Source organism: Monodelphis domestica, chromosome 2, assembly GCF_027887165.1.
Source record: "Monodelphis domestica isolate mMonDom1 chromosome 2, mMonDom1.pri, whole genome shotgun sequence".
Classification (NCBI taxonomy): domain Eukaryota; kingdom Metazoa; phylum Chordata; class Mammalia; order Didelphimorphia; family Didelphidae; genus Monodelphis; species Monodelphis domestica.
In genome coordinates, this window is record NC_077228.1 from 288,809,483 (window position 1) to 288,833,967 (window position 24,485).

Here is a 24,485-nt window from a genome sequence, read left to right on the forward strand (position 1 = left end):
CAATGCCATGAAAACCCTTAGAAGAGAGAGTACCCAGGAGAGTCAATAGTGTTGCAATCCACAGTGACGTAAAAGAGAATTAGGATGGTTAGAATTAAGATAATCCAATGCCACTAGATTTGGCAACTAGATGTTTGCTAGGAGAGCTCAGTTTCAGTTGACTAATAAGGTTAGAAGCTTGATTTGGGGGGAGTAGTTAAAATATAGTGTTAGGAGAAGTGAAGGCAGTGAGCATAGAGAGCTTTATTAAGGGAATTTGACTGTGAACGGGAGAAGTGACAGGATGTGAGGGATCAATGATGGTGGGTCAGTCAGGATTTTTTTTAAGGATGAAGGGCATGTGGATATATTTGAAGGCAACAGGGAAGGACCCAAGAGATGATGAGTCATTGAAAGACAGAGACAGAGACACACACACACACACACACACACACACACACACACACACACACACACACACAGTCATAGAGAGAGACAGAGAGAGAGAGAATGATAGCAAGGCAATCTTCTGGATATCTTGGGAGGGAATGGGATCAAGTGTGCAAATAGAGTTTGGTCGAGGTAAAGAAGAAAGCCACCTCTTTATGAAAGATTAGAGAAACAAAATAATTGGGAAAGGAACAGGGAAAGAAACAAGCATTTTAGGTAGCATAGTGTGTGGACTCACTGTGGTACATGCTTTATAAATATTATCTCAATTACAAATATCTCATTTGATCTTCACAACAAACTTGTGAGGTAGGTGCTGTTATCCCCATTTTACAGTTGAAGAAACTGAGGCAAACAGGTTAAGTGACTTGTCTAAGGTCACACAACTAGTATGTATTTGCGCAGGGGTTCCCAGACTTTTTACACAGGGGGCCAGTTCACTGTCCCTCAGCCTGTTGGAGGGCCAGACTATAAAAAACCCTAAACCTAACCCTAACCCTAACTGGACAGTAGTATACACAGTACGGAATTCCCTCCCCCAGATCGCCACTCACCATGCTGACCTCTTCCATTGGGCAGTCACATAATCCTTTGAGAGGCACCTCATTCTAAGTCACCATGCAAGGAATTATGTCACCGGAAGTAGTAACATATGTGAGCAGCGGCTCACTTTGTGGTGCCACCACATACAGTGCTCCTCTCACTGACCACCCACCAAATGAAAGAGGTGCCCCTTCTGGAAGTGTGGTGGGACCCAGATACATAGCCTCAGGGGGCTGCATGTGGCCCACAGGCTATAGTTTGGGGACCCCTGTGTTTGAGGCCAGATTTGAACTCAGGTTTTTATGACTCCAGACCTAGAGTTCTCTCCACTGCATCTCCAGACCACCTGTTTATTTTCATATACCCAGAGTCTAATATAGTACTTGACATATAGTAGGTATTTAATAAATGCTTGCTGAGCCTTTTATCTTATTTTTTCATATATGTGTCTTTACTTTTCAACTAGTATAGTCTTATTGAGAGCAGGGATCCTTTTGGAGCTTATCTAATTTGCATGGTAGTCCTAAACTAAGTGATCATTTCATCTTTTTTCCATTGACTGGTTGACTATACTCTCTTGCAGATCACCTCCTAGAGTGGTAGAAGTTGGTTTGCCCAAATATGTTGCCATCTGAATGAGTATATGATCTCATCTGGAGACAACTTTTCTTCACAGAGCTGGTCAGAGTTCTGGGCTGCTTAACAGCAAGGAGACTTCCTTCCTGGTTAGGGAATGTTTCAGGGTATTAACTGGCAGGGGAATTGACAGGCAGAAAAGGCTTGCCTTGATGTGCCAGGTGGGGGTGGGGGAGACTGGCTTTGTGGTCTCACCCTCAAATCCCTAGACATTCAGGTGCCTCTGGTGCAAATCCCATAAGACCTTTTGGTGTCTGTGATGGAGTCAGCCCTGAGGCAGGCAAATCTCACAGCAGATCATTTCCTGTGAATGTGTCTCTCAGAAAAGGTGTCAGGACTTTGGTTAGTCTAGTGAAAAGCTACCTCGGGGAGAGCAAAAATCAGGTCTGAATATTCCCTCTTGTATAGTTGTAGGATAGAAGGTTCTTCTGCCTTTACTACAGAATCCTTAGGGTAGGCCTGACCCTAAATCCTTGCAGAATGAATTTGAGGGGAGCTAAAAAATCCTCTTCCCCAAGAATATCTTTCCCTTTCCTAAACAAGTCTGTTGTGATGTCTAGAATGCCCACCACTAATCCTCATCTTACAGGTTAAAGTATTATTTCCAGGAATCTCAGGGAACGTGCAGATATGTTACAACCAACCATATTAATACCAATTAGTTTATTGAGTCCCAAGAAGAGAAGGGATGTGTAGGTCATAGGCCAGGTAAGTTTGGATTTGGGGGGAAGATTTGGAAAGGCCAGGAACATGGATCCCTCTGCAGGGAGTACATGCTAGGAGTCATAGACATTCTTTTTCTTTTTTAGAAAACATTCTTTTTCTTTTTTAGATTTAACAGTAACCTTTGAGATCTTTGTATCCAACTCCTCTACACATGAGGAACATGAACATGCTACAGAGGAAACAACACATTGGAGTTAGACATTTTCTTGTTATTATTCAGTTGACTCTTTATGACCCTGTATGGGGTTTTCTCAGCAAAGATTCTGGAGTGGCTTGCCATTTTCTTCTCCTGCTCATTTTCTTGATGAGGAAATTGAGATGAATTAGGGTTAAGTGACTTGCCCAGAGTAGTAAGTGTCTGAGGAAAGATTTGAACTCAGGAAGTTAAGTCTTCCTGACTCTAGGCCAGGCACTCTATCTATTGTACCAACTAGCTGCCCTTTGGAGTTAGATGACCTGAGTTCAATTCCCCTCTCTGTTGTTGCTTAACATGTCAGTTGCTTCCCTTCTCCAGCTCTCAGATTTCTTATCAATGAAATGGTAGGGGTGTGTGTGTGTGTGTGTGTGGTGACTAGAAGACTTCAGAGGTTCCTTCGAATGCTAAATCTGTAGTTCTATGTGGTCTATAGAGGTGAGATGATTCACTGGAGGTCCCCCAACTGGTGGGTGGAACACCCAATGCTAGATTCCAGGGTTCCTGCTTCTTTGTCTGGTGTTCTTTCCACTATGTCATTAAATCCATTACTAGGGAAGAGTTGGATTTTTTAAAGGTTCTCTCTTTCACTTAGTCTCTAAACTGATTTGGGATCCATCTCTCCTAGAAAATCACTCTTTTAATCTGATCTCTTTATTTTCATTAGGTATCCTCTTAATTCATTCTACAGACCAGGAGATGGCATCAGCAACAACATCTGTGAAAACAAAAATTTTGCATTTATTATTTATTTTGCCACAGGGCTTAAGCCAAGAATAAAAACTCTCAACCTCGTAATAGACCTGTAAGAGTTTTCCTCTTTTCAGGTGAAATGTTTTCCTAGGTTGTCCCCTTTCTTCTCTTTACTTCCTCTTCTGATTTCTCTTCCTTCTTCTCTTATACTCTTCCCTCCTTTGCTTCCTTCTCTGCTTCTTCCTGCCTCTTTAACCATCTCACTGTTCAACTCTGTCTCCCTGAGATTAGAATAAATGAGATAGTACGAAAACAAAGGGGGGTTATTTGGGGCATGGGGGAAGGAAGTTAGAAAAACCGCCAAAGAAAAGGTTCAGGGTAGGATTGGAGAGGAGGTTTCAATCACCACTTAATTAAACAATATGTTTTTCTACTCCTGAAGCTTCATCCTGCCTAGGAGGAAGAGCAGGTGGAATGGGTCAGAAAGATCCTTTTTGAGGTTCCACCTCTGACACAAGGACTTAAAGGTCCTACCACAATGGAAATGTATAAAGACTTGGTTTCAGTGATGAACCTAATCTGAAGATCAACCATTGATTGATTGACTACAGGTTGAATAATATTTTGGCTATAGGAATTCTCAAAGTCATTAATCAATCAACAAGCATATATTAAGTCTCTATTATGTTCCAGATACCATGCTAGGTTGTAGGGATACAGAGACTAAGACCATGTAAGAAGTTATAGAAACATGCTGGAGGGAGTATCAACAAAGATGAAGTTAAAGACCCATGACAGAGAAGATTCTCAGTTGTTACAGCCTACAAGCAATCATGTCTAATTCTGAAATTCATGAGAGAGGCTTCTTAGTGGAGGACACCTTCAGAAATGTAATTTTATTTTACAGAAATGATTTTTTTAAATAGACATCAAACAAGAAGCCTGGGGAGAATCAAACATTCTTATCACCTGTGTGACTACAAAGAAGCAACTGCCATTGAATGACTTCCTAAAGCTTCCCTATTGACTCCTCATGCTTTCATAGAAGATAGCCTTAGAATCTGTGTGTAGATTATTCTATTCTATAATAAATACTGCAATATAATAAATGGAATAAATGTTGATCTCCATTAGCAGAGAAAGTTTCTTCTCTGGGAGTCTTTTTTTATCAATGAAATAACAGATCTCTCATAAAAGATTTTGGAGAGCACAAACAGTACCAGAAGGGGGGTTATAAATATATCTATGTATATCAATATATTTACATATATAAATATATGTGTGTGAATATGTGTGTAATATATGCTTGTGTGTCTGTGTGTGTAAAACGTGTGTAAAACTGTGTGTGTATACATACTGTCTGAATCATCCTTTAATTGCTTCTAATTGTGTATCCAATTCTCCAAGCAAGCTAGTAAATCCAGAGACAAAGAATGTCTTAAATGCTTTCTATTTCCTACAGTGAGGACATAGGGCATAGGATTGGGGATAGAGTATGTGCTCATATTGGTATAGTAATAGGCTATGAGTATTTTTTTAAGTTTTCTATATATGATCATTATAAAGAATAAAAAAGAAAAAGAAATAGGCATTTTAGCAACTAACACATTCAAAAGTATTGCACATCTTTAGTCCCCCACTTTTTGAGTATTTTTAAAAATAGAATAGTTTATGTGCTGTCTCCCCCAATGAGACTGTAAACTCCTTGAGGGCAGGCACTATCTTTTTCCTTTTTGATTCCCCATCACTTAGCATAGTGCCTACCACTTAATGTGTACTTAATAAATTGATTGATTTGGGTAGGGGTGGGGTGCATTCAATGACTTTCAGGTGCCTCCTTTTGTCCTAGCATAGAACCTGAATTATGAGAGGTGCTGGCATTTGAGTGACTCCAATGTCTAGGCACCTTAGGAAAGTCACTTTGGCAACTGAATGGAGAATGGATTGGAGTAGAGAAAGTCTTTTTTCCCCCCACTTTTACCTTCCATCTTGGAATTGGTACTAAGTATTAATTCCAAGGCAGAAGAGCAGTAAGGGCTAGGTAATGGGGGTTAAGTGACTTGCCCAGTATCACACAGGTAGGAAATATCTGATGTCAGATTTGGAGAGAACAATTAGTCTATTGCATTAGTCTGGGTAAGGGCTTATATATATACTAGGGTTGTGATAGTGTGAGTAGAAATAAAGGAATATGTATTGAAGATAGAAATGAATAGATTTGATGATAGATAGGACAGTTGGAGTAAATATGAGTGAAGAGTTGAAGGTCTGGGTGACTGGGAGGAGAGTGATGTATTGACAGTAACAAAGTTGGGAAGAGGAAAATTTGGGGACAAAGATAATGAGTTCTGTTTTGTGCAGGCATTTGAGAGAGTTGTGGGACCTTCAATCCAAAAAATCTAAAAGGACATGTGAGACTGAGCACAGGAGAGAGACTGCAATAGAATAACCTGCATAGATGATAGTTGAATCCAAGGGAGCTGATAAGAGTAATACCACATGAGATAGTCTGGAGCATCATTGGTGAATGTTTTCAAGTGTGAGTGCCCAAACTGCAACTTCAAACTACCTATGATGACTATCCCACCACCACCCCAAATTACCCCAAAGAGGGAGGGAAGTGCTCACTTTGTGTGGCTGGAAAGGGGGTGGGTCATGCAAAAAATGTCCTTGGGGGCTGGGAAGAGGGGGAACAGAGAAGCTCCCCCCGTGCCAACTGGGCATGTGTGCCAATACTTCACCAACACTGATCTAGAGAGAGAAGAGCATCAGATGGCCCAGGATGGAACCTTGGAGGTCACCCATTGTTAGAGAGTATATCCTAGATGAAGGTCCAGGAAGGCAGTTTAAGAAGCAATTGGATAGGCAGACGGAGAATCATGAGAGAGCAGTATGACAAAAACCTAGTGAAAGGAAAACATTCCAGAAGGGAGGCTGATTGACTGGGTAAAAGGCTACAGAGAAGTTAAGAGGAATTGAAGAATGAGGAAAGACCATTAGAATTACTGGTAACTTTGAAGAGCACGATTTCAGCTGACTGATGAGGTACGAAGCTGGAGTGCAGTGACTTGCTTAGGTCACACAGACTTAGATAAGATTCTAAATGTAATGGAAGTTGGACTCTATTTCAACCCTCATGTTAATAGCAAGCACAAGACCTCATAGATAAGTCAGATTCGGGGGAAAGGGGAGAAGAAGAAAAAATGGAATCTTGGATCAATCCATTTGGAAGGGTAATTAAGACGACCTATGCCCAGATAATTATGACACAAATAAGTAAATAACAGAAGAAGAATTCAAACTATAATCCTGCCTCTTTTTGTATGTCATCTCCCCCTTTTGATTGTAAGCTTGTAGAGGACAGGGATTGTCTTTTTATTAATCATATACTGAGCTCTTAGCCCAATGCTTGGCATATCATAAGCACTTAATAAGTGTTTATTGGATTGGATACACTGAGATCAGATCCCTTTCAGCTGAGGAGCTTGGTCAGAAGAGATGGAAATGATGGTGGGCGGTCCCTGACATACATAGATGGAATAGATAGATGCCCACTATAGATAAGTAGGTACATGCTTTGGATCATTTTTCTGGTTGGAGCAGGGAGGTGTAGAAGGATCAGTTTACTCTGATCCATTCACTCATTCTTTGTTGTGTCCAGAGACAGAGGCTGACATGACAGCTGGCTAGATTTAAGGTTTAGTCTGGTCGTCAAACCATCCCCTTCCCCATCACCCCCCACCCCCAGGAGATTAGCACCAACTTAAACAACTGAGCAAACCTGCAAAGACTGAGAAAGGACAAGAGGAAACCAACACTGCCCTTCCACCCCCACCCCTAGGAACAGCCCAGCTGGAGGGCAGCCAACGGTACTATCTCTAGCCATTTCCCCAGTCTTTCTTTCCTGCTAATGACACCAAAAAGCAACATTTTCTTTTCATATAAATTACTAGAAGTTTCTAACAGTTTTTTTAGGGGGGAGGTATTTTTGTGTATGTGTGTTTTGTTCTGTTTAAAACATCTTTTCGTTTCCAGGCAGTAGCAAACTCAGCTGGGTCCTATTATTTAGTCTCTTACCGAGGTTTTTCTTTGCCTTTCTATTATCCAAACAACTCTGCAGTGGTCCCCATTTACGCCCAGCCACCTGACCCATAGGCTTCTCCTTCCCATACTGTTCCCACTGGGACATGCTGCTGTTTCAAGTCTATGCAAACATGCTGATCTGGCCCGTCCAGCTCTCCCATTCCAGCCCTGTGGTTGCTGGGTCATCCTTGTGGTTTGGTAAAGGTCAGGCCCTGGATGACTTTGAATTTTCTTAAGTGGAATTCAAGCACCGCAGATGAGGGATGCTTTGTGAAGCAGTGCTTGGGTGGTATCCCTTCAGAGCCAGGCATTTAGGAAATTCTCCTGCTTCTCCCATTCAAACACCCTGAACCACCAATTAGAGAGAATCTGAAGTGGGAACAGCTCTTGCTCCTTTCTTAAGTGAGACAGCTAGATGGCATAGATCATGGCATAGTTCAAATCTGGCCTCAGACGCTTGCTAGAAGCCACTTTGTTTTTGCCTGCCTCAGTTTCATTATTTGTAAAATAGAAGGAAATATATCACTTGCCTCATAGGGCCATTGTGAACATCAAATGGGATAAACAGGTAAAGGGCTATTTAAATGTATTAGTGAGAATTTGTTTTATGTTTGAGGGTTCCTAATCTGTCCCCCAGTGTCATGCCTTAGGATGGGGGTCCTCAAGCATAAATTGAGTTCTACTGGTTCTCTTCTCTGTACCCCATCCTAGACTCACCACCAGAGTGCTAATCCCTGCCTCCCAACCCTCCACATCTTCCTCTCAGGAGTTTTTATAGATTCCAGGATTTCCAGGCAGGAGAATATGGCTAACAACAGTACCTTTGTCTGCCAACACCACAGGAGACCTCAACATCACCAGTCCCTGCCTCAAAGAATAATAATAACAGATTGGGGACTCCCTTTACCTTCTTTTCTTTTCTATCCTCTTCTGGGTTTTTTTTTTTTATTTAGATGAACATTCATTAATGGCTAAATTCAAGGCATTATTAAAAGCACTGGAAAAAGCACAAAGATTAAATAAATAACAGAGACCTCATGGAGTTTTACCATCTTTGTCTTCTACATCCTTTCTCTCTCGGGCTCCTGTCCCTCCTACATCTTTCTCCTCCTTCCTCTCTTCTTTTCATCTATCCTTTCTACCTCTATTCTTTCTGTCCCCATTTCAACCCCTTTCCTCTCAGTCCAACTCTTCAGTCCTCTCCTCTCCACCCCTCTTTGTCCTATTTAATCTCAGTTTCTCACTTTTCATCTTTTTTAGTCATCTCCCTTCATCATCAGTCTCATTCTTATAACTCCTATCTCCTTTATCCTCTCCTCTCCTCCTTTCCCTTCTCCTCCCCTTCCTTCCTCTCTCCTCTCCTCCCCTCCTCTCCTCTTCTTTCCTCTTTTCCTCTTCTCTCCTCTTCTTTTCTCTCTTCTATTCTTCTCTTCTCCCCTCCCTTCCCCTCTCTTCCCCTCTCTTCTCCTCTCCTCCCCTCTTCTCTCTTCTTTCCTCTCTTCTCTCCTCTTCTTTCCTCTCTTCTATTCTCCTCTCCTCCCTTCCCTTCCCCTCACTTCTCTTCTCCCCTCCTTTCCCCTTTTTCTCTAGTCTCATCCTCCCTCTCTGGCAGTAAACTGCAGCTTGTACTTTAGCCATAACTCAAAATTGTGACCAGATGACCAGATTACTGAGTTGAATTCAAGTCAGTCATGACATCAGCCTTGTAATGAAATCTCCACTTTGGCTCCCCTGAAAATTTCACATCCACTTTTGGGTTTGGCTTCAAAGCTCCTGGCCTTTCTTGTTTCATCTTACCTAAGATTCGCTACTTGTGCTTCACAAACATCCTCAGACTCTGAGGTCACAGCCAGTGTCGATTTATTGATCATTCCAATGCTCTGACTAAAGGGACTGGGGCTATGGAAGCTCCCTGGACCTTATTTTGCAGAAATCCTTGCAGCCATCATCCAAGTTCATCATCCCTATCCCCCTCTAAATATGTTCATATTTCTAAACCACAGACTAGAATATGTTCTTTAAAGCATAACTGGGTATGTTGCACAGCATCGGTAGGATGGCTCCTTCTTATCTGTCCATCCTACTGCTCCCCCATTCCCCACTAGGTACTCCTCCAAGGGGAGCTGGTTTCTTGCCAACATCTGGGCTTTGATGTTCATGTAACAATTTTCATATGGTAAATGTCCTACAGGACCTAGATTTGATGTGATGTGTGTCACAGGACGATCCATGTTATGTAAGGATGGATGAAGGAAGACTGAGGGGGCCCTGCCTCTGTTGAACTCCAGAAGTGGGGTAATTAGCCTGGGGCTATTCTAATTTCTTGCCCCCTGCGCAAATTTTCCACTGTTGGGCAAAGGCCCTGTTAACCCAGAAAGTCAGAGATATATTACTGTTGCAAATATTCTTACTCATTTGGCTTGAGAAAGGCAAGTAGAGGCCCCAAGAGAGGTGGGAAGAAAAGACTCATGGAGGAATATGATCAGTGTCTTCCCAGATTTGAAGGGCTATCATGCAGAAGATAGGCTTGCTCTGTTTGGCCCCAGATAAAGGAAATATAGCAGCAGTGGGTCACACTTGTAGAGAGACAGCCCTCCCCAAGTTTTTTCTTAGTTGTAATATGGTTCTTTTGCTTTGGTTATTGGAATTTGTGGGAAAAAAGACTTTATGCTTCCTATTATTCTAGTATAAGAGAGTAGCTTAATAACCTTTGACCAAGCAAATCATCCTGAGACTTAATCATTCATCCTCAATGGGGTGAGAATTGGTTGAAAGTACTTAAGCCCAAGGGAGTTAACTTTCTCGATGATGAAGTGATGGGCTTGGAGTCATGAAGATCTGAGTTAAAATTTAGCCTCAAACAGTAGTCATCTGACCCTGGGCAAATCACCTAAACGTTGTCTGCCTCAGTTTCCTGATCTGTAAAATGGTGGTAATAATACAGCACCTACCTCCCAAGTTTGTCATAAGATTTGAATGAAATGATATTTGTAGATTGATTTGCAAATCTTAAAGCTCTAGAAGTGCTAATTGAACTTATTTGCTATTATTATTATTATTATTATTATTATTATTATGTCTATACTTTCCATAGGTAGAAGCAGCCAGGGTCCCAAGTAATAATCTTATTTCTTTAACTTTCATTTGATCAGGTTTTCTTGGTTAGTGTTCTATATAAGCAAGGCTAGTTCTTAGAAAACAAACACAAGCTACTGCTGGAGTCTTATTTAAATGTCTTTCCAGCATGATAGAGACTCTATTGGGGCTTAAATTCCATTGGAAAGTCATCAATGAACCCATGGTCAGCCCCAATCATCATGACTTAATGGAATCTCTAGTTGTTGTTATAGCTTGTCCTTTGTTTTTCAAGAGCAATAAAGATACCAGGGGGTGATGTCTTTACTTGCACATGAATTGGATTTAAGTGAGGAAGACTTACACAAAGTCTCTCTTCCAGAGTCATTGAAATTCTGTGATAAGACAAAAGTCCAGATAACTAGTGATGGCCTGGGGTGAAAGCTCCAAAAGTCCACTGAACCTGCTTGAGCTGCCTGTATGGCCTTTGGGACAAATTGTTCTCATCTATCCATTCCCTGGAGGAAGTCTTCACATAATTGGAAAAGAGGCCTCACTAATTCACTAATGAGTCTGAGCCCTGTTTCCCCCCTTACAGCTTCTTGGAGTCACAGGTGAGAGTTGAGTGAAAGGTGGACACTAAAGCAGCCCTGAAAAAGGTTCAAACTAGTGGTCCTAGTCCTTGATGAACACCTCTGGCACATAGTAAGCAATTAATAAATGCTCTTCCATGACATTCCATTGCCTCAGGGATCTTCCACCCTAATGGGAAACAATGCTTATGATGGAGTGGTGACCAAGGAGGGATGTTTTGCTTTGGAAAGTTGTAGAAATGGTGATTAACCCATAGAGAAGTAGACTTGATAGACCCTTTCCAGTAGCAATGGTAGTATTGATTAGATTATGGTTCTAGACCAGGCAAAGAACTCTGGAATAAATGTGTATGGCTGTAAGGCAGATGGAGAGAAGATGGTCAAGTAAAGGGAAGTACAGCTGGAGCCAACCTAGATGTAGTGGACCCCATTGGAGTACATGGGGTGTTCAGGGAGGACCAACACCTGCGGTGTCAGGGCTTGCCAAGCCCTTTTCAGGGCTGATCATCCTCCTTTGGGGTCTACCTTTTGCCCAAATCTCATCTGTGGCTCCAAGAAGCTATAGCAGCAGCCACAGCCCAGTAAAACCATCTTGGCAAACAGGCTAAACCAGGTTGGGGGTAACTGATGGCTACCTCAAACCCCTTGGGGAGTTAGGGGAATGCCTACCGCAAGCATGTGAAGACTTCCTTTGGTGGAATTGTCAGATGAGAACAATTTATTCCAATGGCCATGAAGGTGGCTAAAGCAGGCACTGGGGAGCACTTAGAGCTTGGACAGGTCATCCACTTCAGTCCAGGTCATTATCTGACTTTTGGCCTACCATTGGACTTTGATGACTCTGAAAGAGTGAATGAGACTGACATACTTTGTGCAACTCTGCCCCTCAAATTTAACTCATGAACAACACCCCATGATGCCACTGGTCCTCTTCAAAACAAAGCATAAACAACAGTGGACCACATTGGGCACTTGCTAATCAGGACAACAGGGTCCAAAGAAAGAAGCTCCAGAACTAAAAGGAATTAAGTCATCCAGAGCTTAGATTCTGATCTGGGCCTTAGGATGGTTGGCAAGAATGTGACCTGGGAGTAAAGAAAAGTATGAGTATAGACAGTCTAGATACTCTCTCCATTTATCTTCTCCTAAATGGCAAACCCCTTTTTCAGTATCTTTGCCAAGAAAACCCCAAATAGAATCACAAAGACTCTGACACAACTGAAATGACTGAACAACAAAGACATATGAGAAAAAGATGTGGATTTCTAGTATACAGCTTAAAATACAGGAATGCTCTTCTCTTTGCAAAGATACTAGAGTGGCTTGCCATTTCCTTCTGTGGCTAATTTTATAGATGAGGAAACTGAGGCAAACAAGGCTAAGGGACTTGCTAAAGATCACACAGCTAGTTAGTATCTAAAGTCACATTTGAACTCAGATCTTTCTGGCTCCAAAAGCAACTAACTGCCTAACCATTGAATTCGTGCCCTTTTTGGGTAATCGATTCCAATATCTCTCCAGGCGTTTGAGGTCTGCCCTGACTTCTTGATGCAACATCCACATCGCACTCATCAGGGATGGAGGAGACATTGGATTGATGGAGAAGCAAACAAACTGGGCAGAGACACCTACCAAGAACGTGAGTCTCAGACATCAGGGTGGGTAATTCTTACTTGTCTTCAGCTACAAGCCTCCCTTAATATTCACAAAGCTCTTGATTTGCAGCCAGAACAGTCACTTGGGGGAAATTCCCATTATCCCCGAGTGAGACCAAAGTGCAAATTAATTCCGCCATGCTCATTTGGAGGCTGCCCGGGCACCCACGGATGGTTCTGTAGAGATTCCACACATGGCTCCACTAAGCTCCACTTGTCATTTGTAATGAAAGGCTGGGGGAAGGGAACATTTCTGACACATGAAAACACTATTGTGTGTGTGTTGGGGGGGGGATCTAAATGGGAGGGGGGCGGTAGGAGCTCAAAAGAGAGAAATTAGTCAAAGGAAAGGAGCAGTTTCAAGAGAAGCCCTTGCTTCCCCCATCTCTGTCAGCGCAGCCACAGATGTGCTACGCTACATCAGCCTGGAAGGCATCTGTCTGGAAACTCCGAATTCTGCCTGGGTTTTGGCATCCAGATGTTCCCTTGGACGCGTGAGCTTCTGCCCTGGGTTTGGGGAGAGGGATGAGGCGGAACAGGGACTTGGAGCGGAGGGGACCCTGAGGTTCCCTACTGTCTGGGTCCGGAGCCAAGAGAAGACACTAGAGGACCTTTTCATTCTTACCTTTTGCCTTTCGCCCACTGCCCGGAAACGCGTTCCTGGGCAGTTTTTTAAAGCCTTACGCGACACCCACCCACCCACTCCCGTTTTAAAATCGAATAAAAAAAATAACAATTTGATGCAGCTCGAGGAGCGAAGATACTCACCCATTTCAAAGAAACTCATTAAGGGCAGACAGGATGGTGGGGGAGGGAAGGAGCAGGGCAGACATAATCCTCCTCATGATTTTTCCCAAGTACGAGGAATTATCAACGGGCCAGTTAGGAACCACAATGTCAGAATGTGGTTGCCCCAGGAGGAGGCCAAGAGACAGCTCAGCCCTGTGAGGCTGCCTTGGGTGACTGCCCTGGCAAAGCAGAACGTCCATGCCTGGAGAAGGCTGTGCCAATGCTCGGGGCTGCCTGGCCTTCTCTGCCCTTGGCATTCGTTCTTGGGTCATAGGTGGGGAAAAAAAATCAATCAATTAAATCTCAAGGAGTAAAGGCTGGTGAGTCAGAAGCCATGGATTCCTAGGAGGGCCTCTGCCAGGAAGGAGGCAAGCTGAGACTCCTGAGGAGTTAGGTGAGATCCGGGGGAGAAAGAGTGTGCCAATCTACCTCCGCCTACCAGCACCATTATTGGGAGTACTAATTCAGTTAGAGCTCCCTGGGGGCAATTCCAAGGACAGACACAGAACTGAGAAGCCTCTCCTGATTCCTTCTCCCTCCCCATTTTCCCTGTTAGGCCTTGCCCACTAATTAATTTAAAAAAACTTACCTTTTGTCTTAGTATTAATTCTAAGACAGAGGAGCAGCAAAGTTTAGGCAATGGAGGTTAAGTGACTTGCCCAGGGTCACATAACCAGGAAGTGTCAGAGGCCAGATTTGAATCCAGATCCTCCCAACAGCTACCTAGTTGCCCCATTCATTACTTTTTATAGAGGGAGTATTTTTACTTATCTGGTTACATGTTCTTTTCTCTCAGTAGGATGTCAGAGACAGGACATCACTTTAAGAAATCACCTCGAATAATTTAAAAAAAAGTTGCCCATGGAGTTCAAATATCTGGGTTCAAATCTGACCTCTTATACATACTGACTATGTAACCCTGGGCAAACTGTTGTCTAGAACATCTCCCTTTTCTAGATAATTCTCTAAGACTCTTAAGTTACAAATTGTATTGGCAGAGGGAATTCCCTTACCTTGGGCTTCCCTTTACCAGAGACATCAAACACATGGCTTATAGCTGGCCAGCAAGACTAGTGAGCAAGGCAGGAATCAATTATAATGTAATATGGAAATATTTAACAAAATAAATAAAAATAAGATAGAACACAGATAATATTAATATGTGGTTTTCTAAGCCAATATGAAGCAGCAGGGATCCTTCTGTAAAGTTTAGTGGCCCTGTTTCTGTTTGAATTAATTCATCCTATTGTTCTACACCAATTAAAATAATAGACTTAGTCACTATATTTATATATTTGTTGGTTTTTTTCTTTCCATTAAAATAAGAGTTCCTTGGAGCAACTGGGTAGCACAATAGCTAGAATATCAGGTCTGGAGACAGGAGGTCCTGGGTCCAAATCTGGCCATAGACACTTCCTAGCTATGTGATGCTGGGCAAGTCTCTTAACCCTAACTGCCTAACCCTTGGAGCTCTTCTGCTTTAGTATCAATTCTAAGAAGGTAAGAGATACATTTGTGTGTGTGTGTGTGTGTGTGTGTGTGTGTGTGTGTGTGTGTGTGTGTGTATGTGAGCTCCTTGGGAATAGGGATTATTTTACTCTTTGTCCTTGTATCCTCCACACCTAACCCAGTGCCTCATATAGGGTCCTGTGTTCATTGATTCAAATTAAAAGCAATAATGGTATTCTCTGCTCTTGGTCTCCAGGGCCAGGAAAAGATGGGTCTTTTTTATTCATCCTGAAATTGTTCCCTGGAAACCAACCCATAAAACTTTGATCTTCCTGGATATCAAGATACCCTTGAGTTATCTAAAATTACCAAGATCACAGAGATGGAACAGGACTTTAGAGAATATCCATATCCTTCCCCTCTGTTATTGTTGTTGAACAGCTATGTGATGCAATGGGAAAAGCACTGGGTCTGGTGTCAGGATGGACTTGAGTTCAAATCTGGCCTCAGATACTTAAGAGTTGTGTAACCTTGGGCAAGTCACTTAACCCTGTTTGCCTCGATTTCCTTGTCTGGAGAATGAGCTGGAGAAGGAAATGGCATGTCGAAGGACTCCAGTATCTTTGCCTAGAAATCCCCAGATAAGGTCACAAAAGAGTCAGACACATCTCACAACAACAAAATGTCCTTGCCCACTGCTTCCATTTTCTTCTTTGTCTCTGTCTCTTTCATTCACACACCTCAGGTCTCAAGAGTTGAATGATCATCTCTGTGCAAATGACTCTCACATCAATATATTTCTTGCCATCACCTTTTATTTCAGCTCTGGTCTTGTATCACCAACTGCCCACCTCCACCTGGATGTCCTATAAGCATCACAAACTCAAACAAAACTCATTATCTTTCCTTTAAAAAATTAAAACTCTTACCTTCTGTTTTAGAATCAATACTTCCAAGGCACAAGAGTGGTAAGGGTTAGGCAATGGGGGCTTAACTGACTTGCCCAGGGTCATACAGCTAGGAAGTGTCTGAGGCCAGATTTGAACCCAGGAACTTCCATCTCTTGGCCTGGCTGTCAATATACTGAACCACCTAGCTACCATCCATTATCTTTCCTAAATCCACTTCTTGTAATCTCCTTTGCAAATACATATATAAGAATGAAATTCTTCTTATTTTTATCATTTCCTTGTTAATGGTACCACTATTATTTCAGTTAGCTTGGTTCCCAACATCAGTCATTCTCTACTCTTTCCTCTTATTCTCTCCACTCCTATATCCACTTGTTTGCTAAGTGTTGTAGTGTGAACTTTAAATTACTCCACCCTACTTAGACCTTACTTTATGGGAAGATAAAGTTGTAATCTCCTGATTGAACAATGAAGGTACTTAGCTCTTGCCTTATAGTGAAGCTAGAACTTTAAGCTAAGTCTATTTTTATATCTTAATACAAAAAAGGTGTTAAGTAACTATAAAAGTTAAATTAATCAATACAAAAAGGTGTTAAGTAACTATAAAGGTTAAATTAATCACAAAAAGGTCAAGTAACTAACAAAAGGTGAACTTAAAGAAGTGTTAAGTAACTCTAAAGATATAATCTAATCAAAGAAGATGAGAACTAAAGAATGGGCATTTAGAGGAGGGGACACAAGGGTGAAAGGTCTATATATTTGGCTCACTTCCTCTCTCCAGGACCTCTGGCAGCGGAGAGATGGATGACAGCAGTGTACTGGGCCTTTTGGCATCTTGACATGGCTACAGCTATTTTCTGGTTCGGTGGTGAGTTTTTGGCTGAAGTTTCCCTCCTTTACTTTCCAACTTTATCCTCTTAGAAGCCTCTCATCTTCTTCAGAGACCTAGAGGTGGAGATTTTAAACTCCCCCTGGCCTAGGCCAGGTGGGAGAAATCCTATATCCTCTTCCCTCCTTCTTCTTAAATTCCTTCCCTCTATATTGATTAAAATTACCATAAATTTCCAGACTGACTTGGGTATTTTATTTGGGATTTTCCCCTGGTGACCAATTAATTTGGATTTAAGTCACAATCCTAAAATTATCTTTACAGTAGCTACTAACTAAACTACCAAACTACCATTGAAATAGTTACTATCTTAATTCAGGTACTCATCACCTTTTGTCTGGGCTATTTCAATGGCCTCCTAATTGACCTTTTTGCCTCCATTCTCTCCCCTTAGCAATTCATCCTCCACATTACTGCTAAAGTGACATTCTTAAAGAATAAGGCTGACTGTTTCCCTTTCCTGCTCAAGAAGCTTCAGTGGCTACCCATTATCCATAGGATAGAAGCAAGCTTCTCTATTCAACATTTAAAGACCTTTAGAGCACAACTTCTTTAGAAGAGAATTATGTGCTTGTCCTTTTTACTGACTTTATTCCAGACAAATTGACCTATCTTGTCTTTCCCATATACAACATTTCATCTCCTGCCTCCAGATCTTTCCCTAAATTGTTTCCTATTCTTGGAATGCTCTTTTTCTTCCTCCCTGCATCTTAGAACTCTCTAGCAACCTACAAGGTTCAGATTAGGTACTACTTCATACTAGAAATCTTCCTTAGTTTCCCAAGTTGGTAATGTTCTTCTGCCTCTTCTAATTATTTTAATTTCTTTTGTATTTATGCTCTCTTTACTTACCTATATACAGGCTGGTTCTGCCTATAGAATGTGAGCTGCCTGAGGTCAAGAACTGTTTTGTTTTCTATCTTTGCATCCCAGGCACTTAGTACAGTGTTAGCCCAATTTTTCAGTTCTTCCATAAATGCTGGTTGGATTGAATTAAACTGTTAAGGAAAGAGAGGATTCTGAATCCAAAATTCAGAGATCTTTCCAATACAGTTACTCTTCAGTCATTTTCAGTTGTATAAGACTCTTTGTGACCCCATTTGGAATTTTGTTGGCAAAGATACTGGAGTGGTTTGCCATTTCCTTCTCCAGCTAAAGGTGAAGAAACTGAGGCAAACAGAATAAAGTGACTTGCCCAGGTTCATACAGCTTATAAGTGTCCGAGTCCAGTTTTGGACTCATGAAGATGAATCTTCCTGATTCCAAGCCCATTGTTCTATCCACTGTGCCACTTAGCTGCCCACTTTCCACTACAACACAGCCTTTAAGGTTCCCTCCAGTTGGGACCTTCTAGTATTCTAACATAGTAGAAGAAAGCTTCTAGCCAACCAAATTTGGGAGACATCCTGCATCCCTTGGCTCCCTCTTCTGAAACCACATACTGATGTTTGCACAATCCCAACACCATGTATTTCTGATCCATTAGCAATTATTGGAGAGTCAGCCTATTCTTTTATAAGCAGGACTCTAGACTCTAGACCGCAGGCAGGGAAACCTTACAGACAGACATGGAGGCAAACTGATGCATAGGCTGCCCTAGTCAATTCATGTCACCATCTCAATCAATGTGCAATATAGCCTGTTAGGTCTAAGCATACATCTGTAAACAAAATAGTTTTTTCTCTTCCTAGATTTGATAGTCCCTAAACACTGGGAGGGATCTGCAAGGCCCTGGAATTCTCTAAATTTTGCCAAATAGAGTCATCCTTTCCCCCATTGGCTTTTGTACCAAAGAAGGCAATGAATCCCTTCCCCCCCCCCACACACACACACTTCTTTCAATCTTGGTTCTCTACAACTCAACAATATTTTGAGAACTCTCAGGAATGATCCTCAGCCCAACTCTGAAGCAGACAAGTGTTGGTACCCTTGACAACCTTCTTTCAATGACTCTATTGCCTTGCTTTTTGGATTCCATTACTAAGTCTTCCACTAATTAGATTATCACAGCATTAAATATTAGAGTTGGAAAGGATCTCAGAGCCTGCCTAATAAAATCCTCTCATTTTAAGATGAAGGAACCAAGGCATGGGTTGTTTAAGCAAGTTATCCAAGGTCATACAACTGGCAAGCATCAGAGGTAGATTTTGAATCTAGCATTTCTGAATCTAAAGTTAAGTGACAGGCAAGTGGTTCAGTGTATATAATGTTAGAATTAGGAGACCTGAGTTGGAATTTTGCCTCAGTCACTACCTAGCTGTGTGATCCAGGACAAGTCATTTCATCTCTCTCGATCTCAATTTCCCCATCTGTAAAAGGGAGGTTAATAGTAGTACCTACATTCCAGGATTGTTGTAAGAGTCAAATAAGATAGTGAATGCAAAGCTCTTTGAAAACCTATATAGATGCTACTTGAAGAATGATGAATGCAGAGAATCATGAAAAGACACATATGAACTGATGTAGAAGAGTCAACAAAATTACATATACAATGACCACCATAATATAAGTGGTAAAAACAACCACCACAAAATAACTGGAAGCAAAACCATCAGAATTATTTACAATAAGCATCGTCCCAAAGAAGCAATATGAGAAGACATATCTAATCTCTCTGCAGAGGTGGGAGGTCCATAGCTGTGAAACACTCCATATAGTCTCAGACTTTTTTCAATGTATTGATTAGTTTTACTATTTTTTCTTCTTTCTCTTTTTCTTTAATTGGGATGTCTCTCTTGGAGAAAGTTGGGGAAATATAGGAGAAATTGAGGAAATGTAAAAAGAAAAAAGTCATAAATGTACTAAAAATGCTAGTAGTAATTGTTATAGTTCTTATTACCATTACCCTTTCCCCCACTCTGCTATGAGCAAGACAGTTCCCATCCCTGGATCTTACTGTTAAATGAGAGGGTTGCTCTTAACAGTCTCTAAGGGACTCTTTTGTTAACTCTTCCATTCCATAGTTCTGAAATCCTATGGAATTTTGGAGGTCAAACTGTATTTAGTTGAAGTATATAAAAATATAGCTTCAAATTACCTAATGCTATTGGCAAAGGTTTAGAAATCATGAAAAAAATTCCTTCCAGATGTTCCTTATTGTCATAGATCAGTCTTCTAGAATATTAGAGATGGATAAAACCCTTAGAAATTGCTTAATTCAGTGAGGTCAAACTCAGATAGAAAATGAATCCTTGTAGGTCACATATTGACTTAGAAAGCCACAAACTAACATCATCTATGTTATAGTTTATCTTTATTTCTTTTGTCAAACATTTCCCAATTATATTTTAATCTAGTTAGATTCAGAGGTGCTTGAGTTTGTCATCTCTGGATCCAATTCTCTCTTTTTACAAATTTTCTCATTTACAGATGAGAAAACAATCTCACAGAAGGGAAGTGATCTGAGCAAGACCACACAGCTAGTGCCAGAAGAACTGAGGCTAGAACTCAGATCTCCTGATTATCAGTGTTTAGTGTATATAACTTCCCATTGCAGGGCAGCTAGGAAGCACAGTGGATAAAATTCTGGGTCATCTTCCTCAGTTCAAATCTGGCCTCAGACATTTACTAGCTGTATGACTCTGGGTAAGTCACTTAACCTTATTTGTCTCCATTTTATTCTTCTGTAAAATGATCTGTAGAAGGAAAAGTCAAACCACTCCAATATGTTTGCCAAGAAAACCCCAAATAGGGTTACAAAGAAATGGACATGACTGAACAACAAACTTTCCTTCTGGTCTACAAATTCTGCCTAGAGGACTCTGATCTGGATTTCAGTTCTTCTAAGTAGCTGAACCCACTTTCTCTCCTCCAAATTCAAGGTGAGATCTTCCCTTTGCTGGTTTCTACTAGTCACTGAAGAAATTAAGTCCTTTTGATGCAGTATGGTTCAATGAAAAAAGAAGGACCTGATCTAAAACATACTTTGACTATTTTGGGGACCTTTTGGGTCTCAGTTTTGTGGTATTTCAGTTGTCTCATTCCTGTCTGACTCTTTGAAATTTCATTTGGAGTTTTCTTGGCAGAGATATCGAAGCAGTTTGCCATTTCCTTCTCCAGCTCATTTGACAAATGAGGAACTAAGGCAAGCTGGGTTAAGTGACTTGCCCAAGGTCATACAACTAATGTCTGAAGTCAGATTTGAATTCAGAAAGATAATTCCAAGACCAGGACTCTATCCACCGAGATACCTAGCAGCCCCCTTGCATGGAGATACTGAGATCTTATATAACTTACCTTGAGTCCACCAGTCAGTATTTATTAGGGGTGAGACTTGAACTCAACTCGTCCTTATTTGGAAGTCATCTCTTTATTTACTATACCATGCTGTCTCTCTTTTAAGGAAATAATACTGAAAATTTCTACAACCGTGTGCAGACATCCCCACCGTGGGTTGGACAGATGAGAACAATTTGTTCTAATAGCCATGAAGGCAACTGAAGCAGATGTTGTGGTGCTCTTCAAGCATGGTCAAACAAGGAAGACTGCTTGCATCTTGGGACTCTCCGGTCATCCTGACTTTTGTCATCCTCTGGGACTTTGTTGACTCTTCAAGAGAGAATGAAGCTGACAACTTGGTGCAACTCTGTTTCACTGAAATCCACTTCAATCACAAATCAAGTTATCACCTCATGATGTCATTGGTCCTCTTCTAAAATGAAGGATGAACAACTGAAAATTTCAGTCAAACTCTACCTTAGACTCTTGTAGCCTTGCAACTCTATTTAACCAATAACTTCCATTATCTTCCTACTGAAAAGAAAAAAGAAAAATCCTACCTGGAGTATGTATAAGTGTGTTTTGGGATGAAGGGACTAAAAGAGGTTGAATAGAGGATCGGATTCCATAGGACGGATCTCCAAGAACTTTAAACAAAAGATTATCTTGAAGGCAGCTTTTCCTTTCCAGCCCTAATTATTGCTCCAAGCATCTCAACTGGGACCAATTGGGACACTGACACCAGAAGGGGCTTCCAGATTTTCCCCAGGTCACACAGTCAGTGGACTGCTGGCTGTGACATATTTGTGCTAACCACAACCTACTCAGGGATCAAACCCCTTTTGGCCCTAGGATTGTCACCTTTCTTGCAACAAAGGGTTTGGCCCAGTCTTCCCACCCACCAGGGGCATTTTGCTTCGCCAAGCTGAACGTCTCTTGCTTATTTCCTTTGATGCTTTGGAAGCTGACTCAGAAACCCCACCATGAGTTGTGACTTTGATCCATGTAATAGAATCAGGCAGAAGGAGACGCTCACATGTGCCGAAAATCCGGGTTGGAAGCCCACGTGGGGAAGGCGTGCGCTTTCAGTGTTTAATGAGGGCAAGTTCTGGACAAACTGGGAAATGGAGACTGAAAGATGTAAACAGGAGAAGATTATCGCTAGATTTTTATAATTGTCTGACAAAGCCCTCAGGGAATGTGGATAGTGACCAGAGGAGGGCCTCTCTCTCCCATCAGATGATTATTTGGGCTTGGCAGACAGAGTAGCGGTTTCTTGTCTTTCTCCAATAAAGTTTAATGTTCAAAGAAGATTTTTTTAAACTCTGGTTTTGTCCTGTTCTTTCCACCCCATTCTATCACTGATCAGTGTGAGTCAAAGAATGCAGAGAACTAAGGAAAATTCATTGGATTCTCCTTCTATGACTAGAGAATACAGGAGAACCAGGTCCTGATCTTGAGCTATGTATGACACAATGGAGTCATAAAATCTCAGCTGTAGAACTGTGAAAGACCTTAAACATCATGTAGGTCAATTCTATTATGATGAAGATGACCCAGACTTACCCAAGATCACACAGTGGTAGAGAGGAGATTTGAACCCAGGACCTTTGACTTTAAATCTAGTGTTCTTTCCACTAGGTCATACTCTATGTGAGATTGTTATAGGATAAGCATTTGACAGTCAGAATGTATAAGTGATAGGTTTGGCTATTCTACATACTTGAGTGTGTCCCGGAGCAAGTCATTTCTCCCCAGGTTTCATTTTCCTAACCTAAAAAATAGGGAAGCTAGACTAGATGGTCTAAAATCTGAGTTCTTAACCTGGAATCTATGGCTAGATTCCAGGAGGACTATGAACATAGAAGGGGGAAAATTGTACTTTCATTTCAATATATCTGTTTTTCTCTGTCATTTTATGCATTTGATGACATCATAATGAAAAGGAACCCATTGGCTTCACCAGACTGCCAAAGGGATCCATAACACAAAAATAGTTAACAATCCCTAATCTAGAAGGGACCTTCTAGTGCTGACAGTCCATGACTTACAGATTCTCTGAATTTCTTCTCCTCTCTGGGCCTCAGTCTCTAATTCAATTTTTCAGTAAATTTTTTCCAATATTGTCTGAGTATTGTTATTGTTGTTGTTGTTGTTTGATCATTTGAGTCATGTCCAACTCTTTGTGACCCTATTTAGAGTTTTCTTGGCAAAGACACTGGAGAGGGTTTCCATTTCCTTCTCTAGTTAATTTTACAGATGAGGAAACTGAGGCAGTGTTCCCATTCGTCAAATGTGTGGAATGAAAAATGGAATCCCAGTACCACAAGATGAAGATGGAGTTATGATGCTGAATATTAATACAAGTATCTCTTCCACATCATGACTTTCCCCACTGCAGTTTCAGTATTTCATGGGGTGGCATAAGAAATCAAGTGGGAATTTTTTGGAAGTTTTGCAGAAGCTACAGACATGTGAAGAACAGCAGACAACACAGAAAAACTTTAGAACTTTATGCATTTCAGGAATGCATAAAATGTAGTTGCATAATATCAATATATTTTTATCTTTTAATACCATAAATATATACAATTTCTTTTTTTAAGTTAAAATAAATAAAAAGTTAAAGTTTGTAAAAAGAACTCAAAAGCCAAGCAGATGACACAAAGGCAGGAAATAGAGATATCTTTTAAAGTTTTGTAACTCATAAATGCATAAAATATGTGTATTGTTATGTTATCTTTTTAAATGCCTTTTATAATATTAGTAGTATGTTCAGTCATTCTCCTCAAATGTGTTTCATTTAAAATTTTTTGTTTTCATTTTTATTTTAAAATTTCTTTTTCATACAGCATTTTTACTTAACATTGACCTACATATAGCCTATGACCAAATACTTAACCTAGATTTTACAGTAAAGTACTGTCAGCACCCCATAAAAGAAAAAAAAATTCAGACTTCTTTGGCATTAAGGGAAGGTCAAAAACTGTTACATAGATTTTCCAGATCCCACAGGTGATAAGCCCTAAGCCCTGCAATGTGGAAGGGATACCTGTATTTCTTTCTTGAAAAGTCTATTCATTCCACTCTCAGCAAAGTTTTCAGGGTTTAGACCTACAATTGATGGGTTGGTGCTTGAGGCCATACATCATGCAGGAAATATCCTCAGTGATTTCTTTCATGAAAGAATGGAGATCCAAAGGAAGAGTGGAGAGATGGGTGGGTGGAAATTGAGTGAGAAGAGAAGAATGCATAAACTCCCTATTCCTGTCCTCCTTGTCCCCTTTGTCCCCCTTGTCCTCCATGTCCCCCCCTCTGTCTCTCTGTCTCTGTCTCTCTGTCTCTGTGTCTCTCTCTGTCTGTCTCGCTCTGTCTCTCTCTCTCTTCTTCCTCCCTCCCTCCCTGCCCCATGTCTACTTTGGGTTCAATTATCATCTCTATACAAGGAATGGCCAGATCATTGAAATCATTACTGAGAGAACTAACAGATGTGATTTCTGAACCACTGACAAGTGATCTCTGAAAGGCGTTTGAGAACTGGACAAATACCGCAGAAGGACATGGGAGAAGGACAATTGTCTTAATTAAAAAGGAAAGATGGAT

At 41.1% G+C, this 24,485-nt stretch overlaps 1 long non-coding RNA gene across 1 annotated transcript in view; it reads left to right on the forward strand.

Annotated features, from left to right (window-relative positions):
* The window catches only part of LOC103093942 (uncharacterized), a 36,590-nt gene extending 13,639 nt beyond the window's left edge, over positions 1-22,951 (forward strand). The window contains exons 2-3 of the long non-coding RNA XR_008916555.1: positions 12,493-12,629; positions 21,007-22,951. This is a non-coding gene — a long non-coding RNA (uncharacterized LOC103093942). The remainder of the gene's footprint in view (positions 1-12,492; positions 12,630-21,006) is intronic.
* Positions 22,952-24,485: the final 1,534 nt, after the last annotated feature.